We start from the raw sequence: 14481 nt of genomic DNA, 5'->3' as shown, positions 1-14481 counted from the left end.
TTTTTTTTTTTTTTTTTTGCGGTACACGGGCCTCTCACCGCTGCAGCCTCTCTCGCTGCGGAGCACAGGCTCCAGACGCGCAGGCCCAGCAGCCATGGCTCACGGGCCCAGCCGCTCCGCGGCACGTGGTATCCTCCCGGACCAGGGCACGAACCCGCGTCCCCTGCATCGGCAGGCGGACTCTCAACCACTGCGCCACCAGGGAAGCCCAGGCATGTCACTTCTTAACAGGGTATTTAGTAACTTGGTAAGTTTTCTGATTCTTCACAACCACCCTAGGTCCCATTTGGTCCCCAAATACAGACAGAAATCTTAAGATTCACCAAGACTGCCAACTCCTATGGAAGACAATGGATTACCTCATTCAGGGCTCTCAAAGTATATGACCCTCAACCCCAAAGAAGTTTCCTCCACCTACGCATTGACTGACCCTTGACTGCTCCCACCCCCAAAACTCATCTGAAAGCTAAGATACCAAACAGCATCTGTAAAAATGCTTTTCCTAAGAGTCAGAGGCACATGCAGTAACTGAGCATGTACTGTTTTGAAGGTCCTCAGCCTCAATGGCCCCACCACCTGCCTTCAATTCAAGACAGCAGCCAGACTGACCCAGCCACTGTCAGAGTCAACTTCACTTACATCATTTAATACCACTCCTCCCTTTCCTCCTTAGTTTATCCTAAACACTTAGTCCTCAGGAGTGGGCTCTCTATGGTGTCGAAGCCCAGATCCCCAGCCCCTAATGCTTCCTGCAACATGGAGGGCATTTCCTTGGAATACAGCGTGTCTCAGAGGGTAGAGGCCACCCTCACGACGTGCAACGGTGTGTTAAATAGCTTCTGCCTCTGGAAGGGAACAAATGAAACCTGCACCCTTGCTTTCTTCTGTTCAGGAAAGACAACTGAAGAGCTGGGAGACTGATATTATTTTAAAACTTTTAAAGAATGCATATTGCTGGGTTGCACTCCAGACTGACTGAATGGTTCTTTGTGGGCATGGGGTATGCGAATCTGATTTTAAAAGCACAGTAAAGTTGGAAAAGCATCACCCCAGAGGATGTTAGTTCTCTAAGTCTGATGAAGGACTCAAATCTCACCACCTTTTCTGTATCCCAGAGCCCTAGGTGGCCAAATACCAAACTCCCCTTTCCAGCTCTCCCTCCCTTGGTTTGGATCCTGCCTTCCCACCAGGCCCAGCGTTAAGTCTCAGCTCTCTGGAAGCCTTCCTGGATGACGTCAGGGTTAATTCTCTTCTTTCTAATAGCACTCAGTACCTGAACCACTCAAGATGTATTCTGTCTTATCTTTCTCCCCAATTAGACTATGAGGACCTCAGTTTCTGGCAGAGGGCCCAGTGCATACATAATAGCTTCTTAACACTTCAGTGGCTGAAATAATCCTAAAGACAATGGCATGGGAAAGTCAGTGTGAAACACACACACACACACACACACACACACACACACACAATGTAGTACAAAAAGTATTTATTTCATTTGCAAAGGGAGGACCTGGGTTCAAATCCAGCTTTACCCTTTACTGGCTGTGATAAGTTACTGTGAAGACACCAGTATGACATGATATACAAGAAGGTGCTTTACATTCTGTCAACTGCCAACAGTAGTAAGCTGTTACAGCTATTGCTACCCATTATTTCTCTGATCTCAGGAGGTGGTTCATATTATTTATTCCTCTTTAGAGCCGAGAAAGGAAAAACACTGAAACAGGCATTCCTACCATAAAAACACACAGAGGAAAGCCTTAGAGGCAATTCCCACGGTCTGCCTGCTGGAACCTCAGCTACTCAGCCTCTGTGCTTCCACCAGGGCAGGGAGGAGGGGCAGGGAAACACTCAGTAACTAGACCGTGCCTGGCACACCCAGGAGGTCTGTAAATGTTGAGTGATGAAAAGCCTGCATACAGAACTTGGGACAAGAGAGCATTCTCACAGTGACCCCTTCCCACCTGCACACCAAAAACTAAGGAGAGTTTTATAGGAGCAAGGGGAGCCTTAGGCCCCCAAGTGGGTGTAAACTGAAGAACAGCGCCAGTCTCAGCTTCTGGAAGTACTGTCAAAGCCGGTCGTTAAAATCATCCTCAAACTGCTCTTCCAGTAAATGAAAAAGCAGCGTGCAGTATCCAGCTGCCTCAGATTAAGGCAGGGGAGTGGGGGGAAATGAGAAACAGAGTCAGGATTTCCAATTACTGCTAACATGAGGGTATTCAAAAGGGAGGAAATTAATGGAATCATCAAAAGGCTGGTGATTTCACTTAAAATGAATTAAATCAACCTCAGTCTTTTCCCTGTTTCAAAGCAGACCTCAGGCTACTCAGTTTGAGCTGCCTGAAAGCCACCCACGCAGGATCAGAGGGGCTAAGTGACAATTAGCCAAGGCTGGGAAATCTTTCATTTGCCCCTTCAGAAAGAGGCTGGAGGGACAGGGTCAGACAATGGTTCTGAGGCAGGATGTGCTAATTTTCTCCAGGCCAGGAGTCCTTTAGTCTGCCAATACAAACAGCAGGAAATAAAGGCTGTAAACCGGGTCAAATTCAATCTGAAGAACAGCAAACTCCCCTAGGATGGCAAAAACATTCTGTAACTCACAGCTACCCCAGACCAAGTGGGCAAAAGAGAGAAGGGAAGAAGAAGACCGGGGAGCTCCGGATGCGCCCCTCACACAGATGGCGTATGTAGGGCCTTTGTGATCTCCCCAGGGACACCCCAACCCCTACGCACACAACGTACGAACATCAACGCTAGCTCTGTCAGAGCACAGGGTAGTTAAAACGAGCACAGAGGAAGAAGAGAGGAGGGCGAAAGGACTATCACACCAAGTTAAGCAGGGAGGAATCAAAGGAAAGGAAAAGAGGCACATGGATACACATCCCTCTATTCCATCCACCAGCACATATTTTCACAGGCCTACCATGAGCACTGTGCCAGGCAGTGGGGAAGGTAGGAGCACCTGGAAATGAGAACTGATCAGACAGCCTGGGAAACACTGCGGTCGACAAGTGTGATGATCTGGAGTAAAGGGATCAGCACCCAACAAGGATGCTAAGTCATTCCTCTGTGGACAGTTTTATGGAAGCAGCATAACTGTAGAGCCCAGAGGCTCTCTAAAAAGAAAAGTTACTCCAATTTCCAAACTTCTCTAGTTTCACTTTCCAGATGGGATTCTGGTTCAGTACTGCGTGTCAATGGGAGTTTTCACACACATTAAAAACTAAAAAAAAGGGCTTCCCTGGTGGTGCAGTGGTTGAGAGTCCGCCTGCCGATGCAGGGGACACGGGTTCGTGCCCCGGTCCGGGAAGATCCCACATGCCGTGGAGCGGCTGGGCCCGTGAGCCATGGCCGCTGAGCCTGTGCGTCCAGAGCCTGTGCTCCACGACGGGAGAGGCCACAACAGTTGAGAGGCCCGCGTACCACAAAAAAAAAAAAATAATAAAAAATAAAAATAAAAAACAAGTAACAAGCAAGCAGAAGTTCCTGACCCTGCAGAGGAAGCCGTCAGAGAAGGCATTAAAGAATATGCAGTATCTAAGCTCAAAGGGCCCTGGAGCGCTGGTCCAACCCTTACCTCACCGCTGAGCAAAGTGAGGGGCCTTCAGTTACTGCTCATTCGAGGCAGTACAGGGGCTGAGGCCCAGGACCCCAGCTCAGGGCCCTGCTCTTCATACCACAGATCCCAAGCTGGGGCAAGACTTTCTAAAATGCAGACTTTTGGAGCTCACCGCTGCCTAAGAGGGCAGAATAAGAAGTGGAGGGAGGAGATGCCCAAGGTGATGCCTCCAGGGCTTCACCAGGCCTGGTCCCTCCCTCTCTGCTGGATAGTCAGCAAGGACCAGAACCAGACTGGTGAAGGTAACAAGAGGCCTGCCAGCATCTCCCTTAATCATTTAACCTTTTCTCAGTTTTCAAGTTAGGCTGGTCCACCTGCAGCATCCTATTTCTGAACTTCCTCTCTCCCCAGAGGTTCACGACCTCTCCAGCCCTCTGTCTCCACCTTATCAAATTTGCTCTGGAAGGGTTAAGTGGGCTTGTTCAGCCCCATTGTAAACTGGTGATTCTCAAAGTGTGGTCCCCAGACCATCAGCAGTAGCCTGTAAGAACTCAGTAGAAATACTGACGCAAACTGGAGGTGGCGGTAGGGCCCAGCAATCTGGGCCCTCCAGGGGATTCTAACGCACACTCAAATTTGCCACCTAATGGTGCTTATAACGTACATGCTTCAGCCTGTTGCTTCTCTCACAAGTAGGTGACTTAACTGGCACAGCTGAACGACCTGAACCTCAAGCCCAAGAGCCCACGGAGCTGCCACTGGAGGCAGGAGGAGCTTCCCAACCCAGCATCCTCTTCCCCCGTTTCCAAGGTTCAAGGCCTTGTACAAGAAAGTACCCAACCTGTCCTTGAAGCTGTGACCAGAGGCTGGAAAGCACAGACTTGGGGAGAAAGGTCTCGAGGACCCTGAAGGGCCTGACCTAGTAATGTGAACAAAACGGAACCTCCCTTCGCCAGCTCTACACTGCTGAGACCAGACTTCAGAAGGGACGACGGTGGACCAAAGGGCCCAGGCCTCTTCCTGACTGGAGAGTTGACATGACTCTGATCTGCCCAGATGCCATCCTGCCCCACGGAGGCTGCAGTACTTGTTCTGCAGGAAAACTGGCCTGGGTCAGACACTCAGGGAGTTGCCTGATCCTGCCTCCGTGGGGCTTTACCATGGGACCTGCAGAATACAACGGGCACCTGCTGTGGGTGCCCTGACACACTGGGTCACGTCGGGGTGGTGAGTGGGTTTCCGCTGGTGTGTGCCAGGGAGCAGGTACCGTGGTGCAGAATCTGGTGCCTCAGGTATCGCCAACCACAGCCGAAATAGAACAGGACCCGTGTCCAAACCTGCCGTAATTAGCCTTCTGCTTCTCTAGCTTATACCAGGCCCTCATTCCTAGTAGGGACTCCGGGGCTTCCCAGGGGAAAATGGACGTCAGATTTCTAGGCCTCTAAAATTCCTGACTACAACAACTTTGTCTGACATGACCATGTCTGTGAAAAAAAAGACTTTTTAAAAGATCCCTCCATTTCTCCTCTCACCTTCTCTATTCTCAGGAGTGAGGCATTCTCACATCTGGAGGTCCAAGCTTTAGACTCCATAGATTTGGGCTTCAGACTCAAGATTTGGGGCTCTGTTGGAAACTTTAGTTTGATCTCCTGCACAAAGGGGGCTATCAAATGCCAGCCTCCTGCCCAGGGATGGATGAAGGATTAACTGGTTAGTATTAACCAAGTGCTTTGAGCAATTCAGAAAAGAGATACTCTCTTTAAAAAAAAAAAAAGAGCACTATAATAATCCTTTCCATTGGAATAGACTTTTATTATTTTCCCAGAACTTTTACATATATTATCTCACCTAATCCTATCGTTCACACTCTTAATTATTCCTGCAGGGCCAGGGTCTGCCATTACTGGTAACAGAATTTCTGTTACTGAGACCGACTGCAAAGTTTCTCAAGTGCCTGACAAATTGTTACTGAGACGGACTGCAAAGCTAAGAACAACAGCGTGGAGAACGGGTTCCTCTGCTGAAAGCCTCTCTCAAGAAACTCGAGACACTGGGACTTCCCTGGCGGTGCAGTGGTTAAGACTCCATGCTTCCCCTGCAGGGGACACAGTTCTGATCTCTGGTGGAGGAACTAAGATCCCCACATGCCACGTGGCCAAACTGGAGACACATCTCTGCCGGAAGGCACAGCGGTTCTCTGCACCCTGAACACATCAAATCACAGACAGTCCTCACCGCGACAGCTCCAGTCACTGCGGCCTGACTCCAGCTGAGGGGTCCTGGATACACGCGCATGCCTGTGGCCAGCTGCTCCTCTCTCCTCCCTTCCTGAGCATTAGGAACTTCCCCATGGAATTCCTGACGCAGAGGTCTACATGGGGACCCTGTGCAGTGCATCAGACTGGCTGCAATAAGCCATCCTTGTCAGGCACGCCCCCCACGGGTTGGCTGGGCTGAGGTAAGAGGATGAAGGGCCTATCCTGAGTGACGCCCTGGAGGGGCAGCCTCACTGAGCCAGTCACTTCCTGTTCCCACAGGCAAACAGGAGCCCATTCTTCTCAACCCCATCTTCTCCACAACTTGTACCAAAATCAACACCTTCTGCCAGCCCTCCTTATTTCCCTGTTTAGACTCATTGAACCCTTAATCCATTAACTGGTGTTTGCTTTTTTCTTTAACCCTTTGATCTTTCACATCAAGCTTCTTCCTCCTCCACGCCCCCTACCCCTCCACAGCTCTGACAGCCAGCTAGGAAGGGCACCTACCTGCCTCCACCAGCATCTTACCCCCTGGGAGCTTCCCCCCCAAACTGTGCTTCTGGTGATGTTCAGCCCCATCTCTGAACTCTGAGGCTAAGGACAGACTTCATTTTTCTTTTATGAAACCCCAGCTTCCAAACATACTCCACCAGGGACATCCCTGGTGGCGCAGTGGTTAAGAATCTGCCCGCCAATGCAGGGGACACAGCTTTGAGCCCCGGACCCGGAAGATCCCACATGCGGCAGAGCAACTAAGCCCGTGCACCACAACTACTGAGCCTGCACTCGAGAGCCCGTGAGCCACAACTACTGAAGCCCGCGTGCCTAGAGCCCGTGCACCGTATGGAGGAGTAGCCCCCGCTCGCTGGAACTAGAGAAAGCCCGCGTGCAGAAACAAAGACCCAATGCAGCCGAAAATAAATAAATTAATAAATTAAAAACATACTCCACCAAAGTAGAAGAGACCACTCATTTATCCAGCAGGGTAAGAGGAAAACCAGTTTAGAGAACAGAGCATATTGGACTTCCAAAGTTTCAACAGAAGTGACAATGCAAGTTCCAAAGGAAGGAAGAGCCAAGGTGAGCACAGCAGACACGAAGCTAACTCTCTCCCTCTCCTCCCTCCAGACTGCCCCCAACATGCTGGCTGAGGTGACACAGAGTAACATAATGACGGTAACACCACAACCCTATACAGTAAGTATGTTATCCCAATCTCACACCTATGAAAACTGAGGGACACTGAGAAACTTGCTCAAAATTAGACAACATGTTAGTGGCAGAATTAGGATTCAAACCAGCCTGCTTGGCCCAAGAGACTGCATTCTTTTTTTTTTTTTTTTTTTTGCGGTACGCGGGCCTCTCACTGCTGTGGCCTCTCCCGTTGCGGAGCACAGGCTCCGGACGCGCAGGCTCAGCGGCCATGGCTCACGGGCCCAGCCACCCCGCGGCATGTGGGATCTTCCCGGACCGGGGCACGAACCCGTGTCCCCTGCATCGGCAGGCGGACTCTCAACCACTGCGCCACCAGGGAAGCCCCGAGACTGCATTCTTAACCTTACTATGCCATCTTGTCCCCCTACTCGCCTCCAGGTCTCGGTGTACACTCCTCTCCCTCAGAGAGGCCTTCTACGACCACCCCTATCTGAATCAGGAGCCCCGCCCATGTGTATCCCAGTGCAGCAATGACTTCCCTGATCACAGCAAGTATCTCACAGGCTGGAGCTGGCACAGTCGCAGCACTCAGCAGGCGCTCAGCAAATAACTGTGGATAAATCAGAGTCTGAACCATCCCGTCTGCATCCCTCCTGGTACAAAGTACTGTTCCTGGCTGCAACCGCCCACCTCTCACAGGCTGACTGTGAGGACCAACTAGGTGTGATAACTTCCAACAAGAGCCAGTCCAGTACTTGGCCCCAGGAAGCCCTTCACGGCATTACCCATCTCCTGCTGTCCTCCCTGCCCGCCTTATATCAACACACATTTGCTAAACGAGCTGATGCCGCTTATGGAAACACCAAACCCCATCTGTCCCAGGGCAACCCTGGTCATTAGGGTTTGGAACAAGTCCATATAGGGCTTGTGTGTCATGATCTGCAGAACTAAGAGTTCAGGTTCCCCAAAGCTGAAGTCTTAACAAGCTGCCCAATCCCTTCAAATAATCAAAGACAGTTAAGATTCTAGGAGTTGGAATCCCGTTCATAGGAAAAACTCTCTGACATCCTCCCAAGAGAAAGGACTTGAGACCAAAGAGCTCCTGAGAATTCCATTCAGCAAATACACACATAGCCTACTCTCCTTCCTGCAGACCCTATTAATTCTAGTGGTAAGGGGATGGGTGGTGTCTCAGAGGAGGTAACTTTGAATTTGATCTTAAAGGATGAAGTGAAGTACAGGAGGGAGGGGAGGCTGGGATTCCAGCCACAGGAATCTAGCCACTCAAAGAACAGCGTGAGGATAGGCTTGACTGTGCTAATGTTCAGGGAAGGGGAATAAGGAGTCCCCTTAGCCTTGACTTTAGGGACAGAGGTAGAGGGAGCTGTGGGTGGGGAAGGGAAGCCACACCCATGCAAGCTGCCTTTCCCCCCCCTCCAATGCCAGTATATTTTTAGAGCCAGCACAGTTCTCACATGCATTCTTCCACATGACTTCATTCCCCGTAGGTAATGAAAGCCTTCCTTTCCTCCCTCTTCATCACCTAAAGGGACCCACGCTGGGTTCAAAGATCCTCACTCGGGCTGAAAGTCAGCGCACTCTGTGATAAACTCTTCTGGGCAGCCGGCCCAGTCCCACTCCCTTCCTCTCAGAAGAGCCCCACCACCTGCATCCCCTGAGGCATGAAGACACTTTCACATCCTCCTCCACTCCCAAGAAGGTTGTGGACAGAATCTCACGGGGAACCCCAGATCAGGCTGCTGCTGCTCGCAGGGCCGTGGACTCGTCCTGCTTATCCTCACGCACAGGACAGGCCATGATCCTGCACAATCCTGCCAGGAGTGACCCCCTCTGGGATGATCACTGGCCTGGTTATAACAAAGTACAAAGGACTTTGTCTCTGCCCTCAACGAGCTTATATGCAAACACTTACAAAACCAAGAACAAAGAACACGAACTAAGATCAAGTGGCTCGTGTACAGAAGACTCAAAGATCAGAGACTGACGGGGTCTACTGTGTGACAGGTAGAAAGCAGAGGGCCACACAACCTACTGATGTCACCACCTAACTTCCTGGACCATTAATTAGCAATTCGGGGCGACCGTGCATGGTTTTCAGGAGCCCGAGTGGGGCTGCACTGACTCAAGACACCACTGGGTCCTCTGCAATCTGGCCTCCAAAGTAATGAGACCAACCGGGAAGCAGAAACATCCAAGGCTTCTCTCCTGTCGGCCCCCGTACCTTGCTGTGCCGAGATCAGTGCTCGGCAAATACTGGCAGGTGACTCCCCACGCCCACTCAGTCCTTGTCTGGTGTGTGACAATCCCAGCGACATTCTCTTGTGCCTCCCACCATTGCCAGAGTCAACAAGGCTGAGCTGTCAGTACTCCAGCCAGTGACAATAGACACACAGGTCCCGCCCTCTCCCAGGGAGACATGTGTCCACTGCACGTGAAGAACTGATCGTCGGGCCCATTGTATTTCATAAAGTGTCACTAGTTACTCAGAATAACAAAGGCTAGAGCAGAATTATTTTATAATCCTGAGGGAGTACTTGGCCATAACTTCCTGAAACACATTTCCCCTCCTTGGTCGAAACACCTAAAATACTTTTGTGAATTTGAAAAGAAAAAACGCTTTGCAAAGAATAAACCTTGATGAGGATCTGTTTGTGTTCCCTGCACGACTTCCCAGAATTCTGAATGATTAAACAGTTGTACTTTTAAAAGATTTGGCTACTGGCAAAGCTAACAAGTTAAAGAAGTTAAGCAAGGGGAAAACCTTGTCTCTGGGGAAGCAAGTGAATCTAGGAAGGAAAAGGCTTCTTACAAGAAGAAATGCTGTCCAATATAGCTAAGCAGGAGGAGGCAAAAGGACTACCAAAATGGAGAGACGAGAAGAGAGCTCTTAATTTTTAATTCTAATGTTGTATTCTCACGGATGTGTTTAGGAATTCTTTAAAATGTAATCCTTCCATCATACATCACTGTGCTGATGAAATGAAATACCTCTTTAAAAGAAGAGACCCTTGGCATTCTCAGATTTTTAAGATTTCAAAAAAACTCTGAAAGTTCCTAACAAATAGCAGCTTTGAGGAATCCCAGCTCTGAGATGCCAACAAGACAGCCTCACGGAAGGGAAGGGCTGGCTGTGAGATGTCCTAGCTGACCCCTCAGCACAAACAGCGCAAAGGGCCACGGCCCCTCTTCTCTGCTTGGCTTCATGCGTGAGATGCCAACATGTGGCATTTGAGAATTAGGAACCTGTGAACTATGAAGGACTCGTGCAGTACGTGTCTAACTCTGCTCAGGATGTGCTGAACTGAATCCAAGAGAATCCAAGACACACGGAAGAAACAAGGAGCTCCTTCCAACCCGAGCTAATCAGCTTTGGTGTCATAAGTGTAGACTGGTATCAACTGGTGCTAGCATCTGGTCTTCAAACCTAGGAATTACTTCTTTGTATGCCAGTCAATGTCCTAAGTGCTTTATATATACTATCTTATTTAATCCTCACAACAGTGTATTAATAAGTAAGAGTATCTAGTGTCTTCCCTGTTCTAGGGAACATCGACAATAATGTCTGGAAGATTATCCAAGGTAATACAGGCAGGGAGGCGTAGAGGCAGCGTTCACCCTCATCTTCCAGTGAATTCAGAGTTCACGCTTCAGGTTGGCTGAAGGTGCACTGGGTGAACAGGGCTGGGAGAAACCAGCGGCCAGCGCCCCCCTCAGTCACACCACACCATGGCAAAGTTGTCTCTAAACACTGCTGTCCCTCCGGGCCCCAGAGCTAAACACGAGGCGGGCCAAGGTCACTCCTGATCTGGCCCCAGTCCAGGCAGCCAGCTACACCAGTACCAGCCACCTGGGATGGGAGGGCTGCTCACATCCTCGCAGGCTCATGCTGCTGGGGTGACGCAGAAGAAAGGAACCTCCAGTGGGTAAGAGGTGGTCAAAGAATTCATCTGAAAACATACCTAGAATAATTAAAGACTCTGAGCACTAACCCTAGTTGGGTTTTTTTTTTTTTTTTTTTTGCGGTACGCTGGCCTCTCACTGTTGTGGCCTCTCCCGTTGCGGAGCACAGGCTCCAGACGCGCAGGCTCAGCGGCCATGGCTCACGGGCCCAGCCGCTCCACAGCACGTGGGATCGGCACGAACCCGTGTCCCCTGCATCAGCAGGCGGACTCTCAACCACTGCGCCACCAGGGAAGCCCTTTTGTTTTTTTTTAAGCACCTGTGACCCCCTTTTGTGGAAAGAGTTGGGCAGGTAAGGATAACCTCTAAGCTTGCAGTTAAGGATAGGGTAGTGGGGCACCTCTGTTTGGTAGGTGGAATCTGTGTCTAATGAGGGCTTTCACCCAGATGAGAGCCACTGAGGTGTTCGGTCTGGTGGACTCCTGTCTTCTTTTGTTCGAAAGTTACAGTGCAAAGCTCGTACCATGCGTTGGCAATGGTCTAAACATGGCACAACAATCAGCCTGCAGAGGATAATTTCTCAATGTCTTTTCATGACGCCAGGGTTCAGCAAGCTCTGTAATGACCCATCCAGCCTCCTACCACAATCCCCAGTCTTTTTATAGTCACAGGTAATTACACCATGGGGAGATTGCATCACGACACCAGCAGCTGACAGGAAGATGCTCTGCGGATGTTTTGGGAACCACAGCCGCATTTAGCAAACAATTTGCTGTGGTCCCTATTGTTCCTTTCCAAGAATAGAACTGCCTTGGCAAACCTTGTGCCTAAACTGGGACCCAAACCACCAAGGGCCACTGTAGATAAGAACAGAAACAACCACAGAGGTAAACATGGTAACCCAGAGATGACTCCTGCATCCTATATCCAGGGAAGAAAACAGATGGTGCCTCTCTTCCTCTGTCAAAGTTACCCTCTGAAGGGTGATCTGAGTGCTCCAACAGAGCAACACAAGAAACAGGTCTCAGAGAAGCCTGCCACTCAGCACAGGTAGTACAGTTCTCAGCAGAGCATGGGCAACACAGTCAGACATACTGCACGCAAATCCAAGCCCGCTTCCCCACCTACGACTGAGTGTCTCTGACCAAGTTACCTAACTTCACTCTGCCTCGTTTTCTCACTTGTCAAACAGTTACATGACCATCTAGCTCACAGGCACTCTGAGAACTTCACACGTGATGACACAGAGCCCGACACGCAAGTGATGCTCCACAGGCATCGTTTCCCTACCTGTTCTCTTTTCCCAGTTCAGTGTATGTTACCTCTGACTCCAGGTCCCTTCAGAGACCGTGAGGTGAGCCAGGCCACCTGCCAACATCTCTCTCTGCCACAGCAGTGCTAACGGCCGAAGCCGTATCATCCCCTGAGAGCCTAGCTCTCCACATGTTCCATCTTCAGTGAGCACTAAGTGCCTGGCTTTCTCCCTCTGCCACACGGAAATGCAAATGGCCGCCTTCCCCGCTTAGGTGCCTGTGTGATGTTTAACGTGGCCGCTGAGTGTGTGGCAACATCTTCAAGGAAAAAAAAAATCAGAAACAAGTAAAATACTAAGTTTTTTTCAATAAATATGCTCAGAACAGGGAGAGAATGGAAATTAAAAGCTTTTTACATGAGCTAGGTTGAGACCATCAAACTATGCAAACATGGAAGGCAAAAGGGATTCCGGAAGTAATCAATCCTTCCTCAACTGGTCAAGTTTGACACCTCCTCCCAACCCCTCATCCCCAACCCAAAAAGTGACTCTGCATCTCCAGTCTCGTTTTTTAAAGACAGCGTCGGACGTCATCCACAGGAAGTCTCTTGCCCAACGTGACTCCACAGGAGGTCAAACACCGTCTCTGCTGCTGTTGTTATTTAGGAATTACGCTAAGCATTTTTATATGTCAAGGGCCTTCCAATCATTTTTATTACACAACACCAATCTAACATCCTTAAGTATCTTGTTTCTGTTTTACAGGGCACACAAAGAGGTCAAGTGATTTACCTAAGGCCACACACACAGCAACTTTCTTCAGGTCACAGGTAAAGAGATCTGTGACCTTAAGATCTCTTAAGGAGAGAGATCTGGGGGAGGCTGCTACACAGTTGGGATCCTAATTCCTCCCTAGTCCGAGAAAAGCAAGCTGGGTAGCGTGAGCACAGATCTTATTTTTAAATCTGGTCTTCCCCTGCAGGCTGTGACCAGGTGTGAAGAATAAGATACGCTTCCTTTTGCCACCCTGAAAAAGGGAACTTTATCAGTAACTCTCTCCATCTCTGCTACAGGCATGACCAAGGGGCAAGCTGAACCCGATGCCCTCCGTAACCACTTCTCTGTTATAACTCCAAATCTCCAGCTGCAGGTAAGAGGAACCAGGATGGAAAACTGAACTTTGAACATGACATAGGTAACTTTTCCCAGAACTTTACCCCAGAACTCTCAAGTGCCTCTTCATACGTGATTCTTTTTTCTAAACCTGAGCAATTATGGCCAAGACTAGAGGCGCCTGTGGGACTTATGACCAGAGACTGTGCAGGCCAGCGCCTCACCGAGGGTGCCCACTGACCTCTGTCCCGTGGGATTCTCACCGTCGCGAATGTGCCGGGACACACGAGCATATCTACTAGAGCTCACTGGGTAACGAGCGCCTCATTTAAAAAGGCCTCTGGAATGGGTATTCAGGGGAAGCTACAGGAGCAGGTAAGAAATGCAGGAAAAGGAAGAGGAGACCTTGCCTGACCGGAATTGCCTTTCCTCGACTTCAGAGTATCTGAGAGCCTTGGTTTCTTGGCAAGCTTGCTTGGCACGCTGCTCAGGGCAGGCACAGCCGTGCAGGTGTGCTCTGGGTCTCAGGCCAAGGTGTGGGTACCTCCTTCCCCCAGAAGCCACTCCAGAGAGAGGGAAAAACATCGTAACTTGGTGCACTGGATCGAAGTAATGATGAAACCCCTTCCCCTGCCTGCACCCTGCTCTGTGCCAGTACGTTTGTTTTATGGAGAGTAAAAAAGACTGGGCAGAGGGAGTGGGGTGGCAGGGGAGGAAGGATTCTTTGCAGATGGGGGAGGGAAAGAAAACAACAGAGCCAACTTTCCCATCCTGGTCTGAGCCCACACTACAGATATATTTTTCCATACTGGAAAATAATAATCCCTTTATTCAGCCAGTCTGGAAGCATCGATCCCTGATAATTGATTTCAGACCTTGAATGGAAAGTTGGGAAGGTGTGGGTAGCTGGAAAATGGGGTGGGGAATGGGAGGAGGAAGGGGGGAAGCCCATAAAAGAGAGAGTGGCGGTGTACAGGGGATGGCTTAACGGAGCTAAAGAGGCTGAAGGCATCAGACACTGAAGGCAGATGCTCTGCCCTCATACTGCCATGTAACATACCAGGACCGCTTCCCCAGCAGAGCCCTGGAAGAGGATGGTGGTGGTAGCGCACCAGGCACTAGGCGAGGTTCTGGTCCAGGCACTGCCGTGAGCTGCCCTAAGGCCCTGGGCCAGTGCACAGCCTCTGAGGTCCATCCTAGCTCTGCCCAGTCAGTCCTTC

General features: G+C 50.1%; 1 protein-coding gene across 6 annotated transcripts in view; it reads right to left on the bottom strand.

Moving 5' to 3' along the window:
* The window catches only part of SUSD6 (sushi domain containing 6), a 93852-nt gene that overhangs the window by 35572 nt on the left and 43799 nt on the right, over positions 1-14481 (bottom strand). The gene's annotated exons all lie outside the window — the stretch shown is intronic.

This window comes from Delphinapterus leucas, chromosome 2, assembly GCF_059928025.1.
Source record: "Delphinapterus leucas isolate spDelLeu-1000000601 "Yukka" chromosome 2, BTC_Dleu_Yukka2, whole genome shotgun sequence".
NCBI classification, from domain to species: domain Eukaryota; kingdom Metazoa; phylum Chordata; class Mammalia; order Artiodactyla; family Monodontidae; genus Delphinapterus; species Delphinapterus leucas.
The sequence above is the reverse complement of the archived record's forward strand: the minus strand, read 5'-3'. Positions and strand labels throughout refer to the sequence as shown.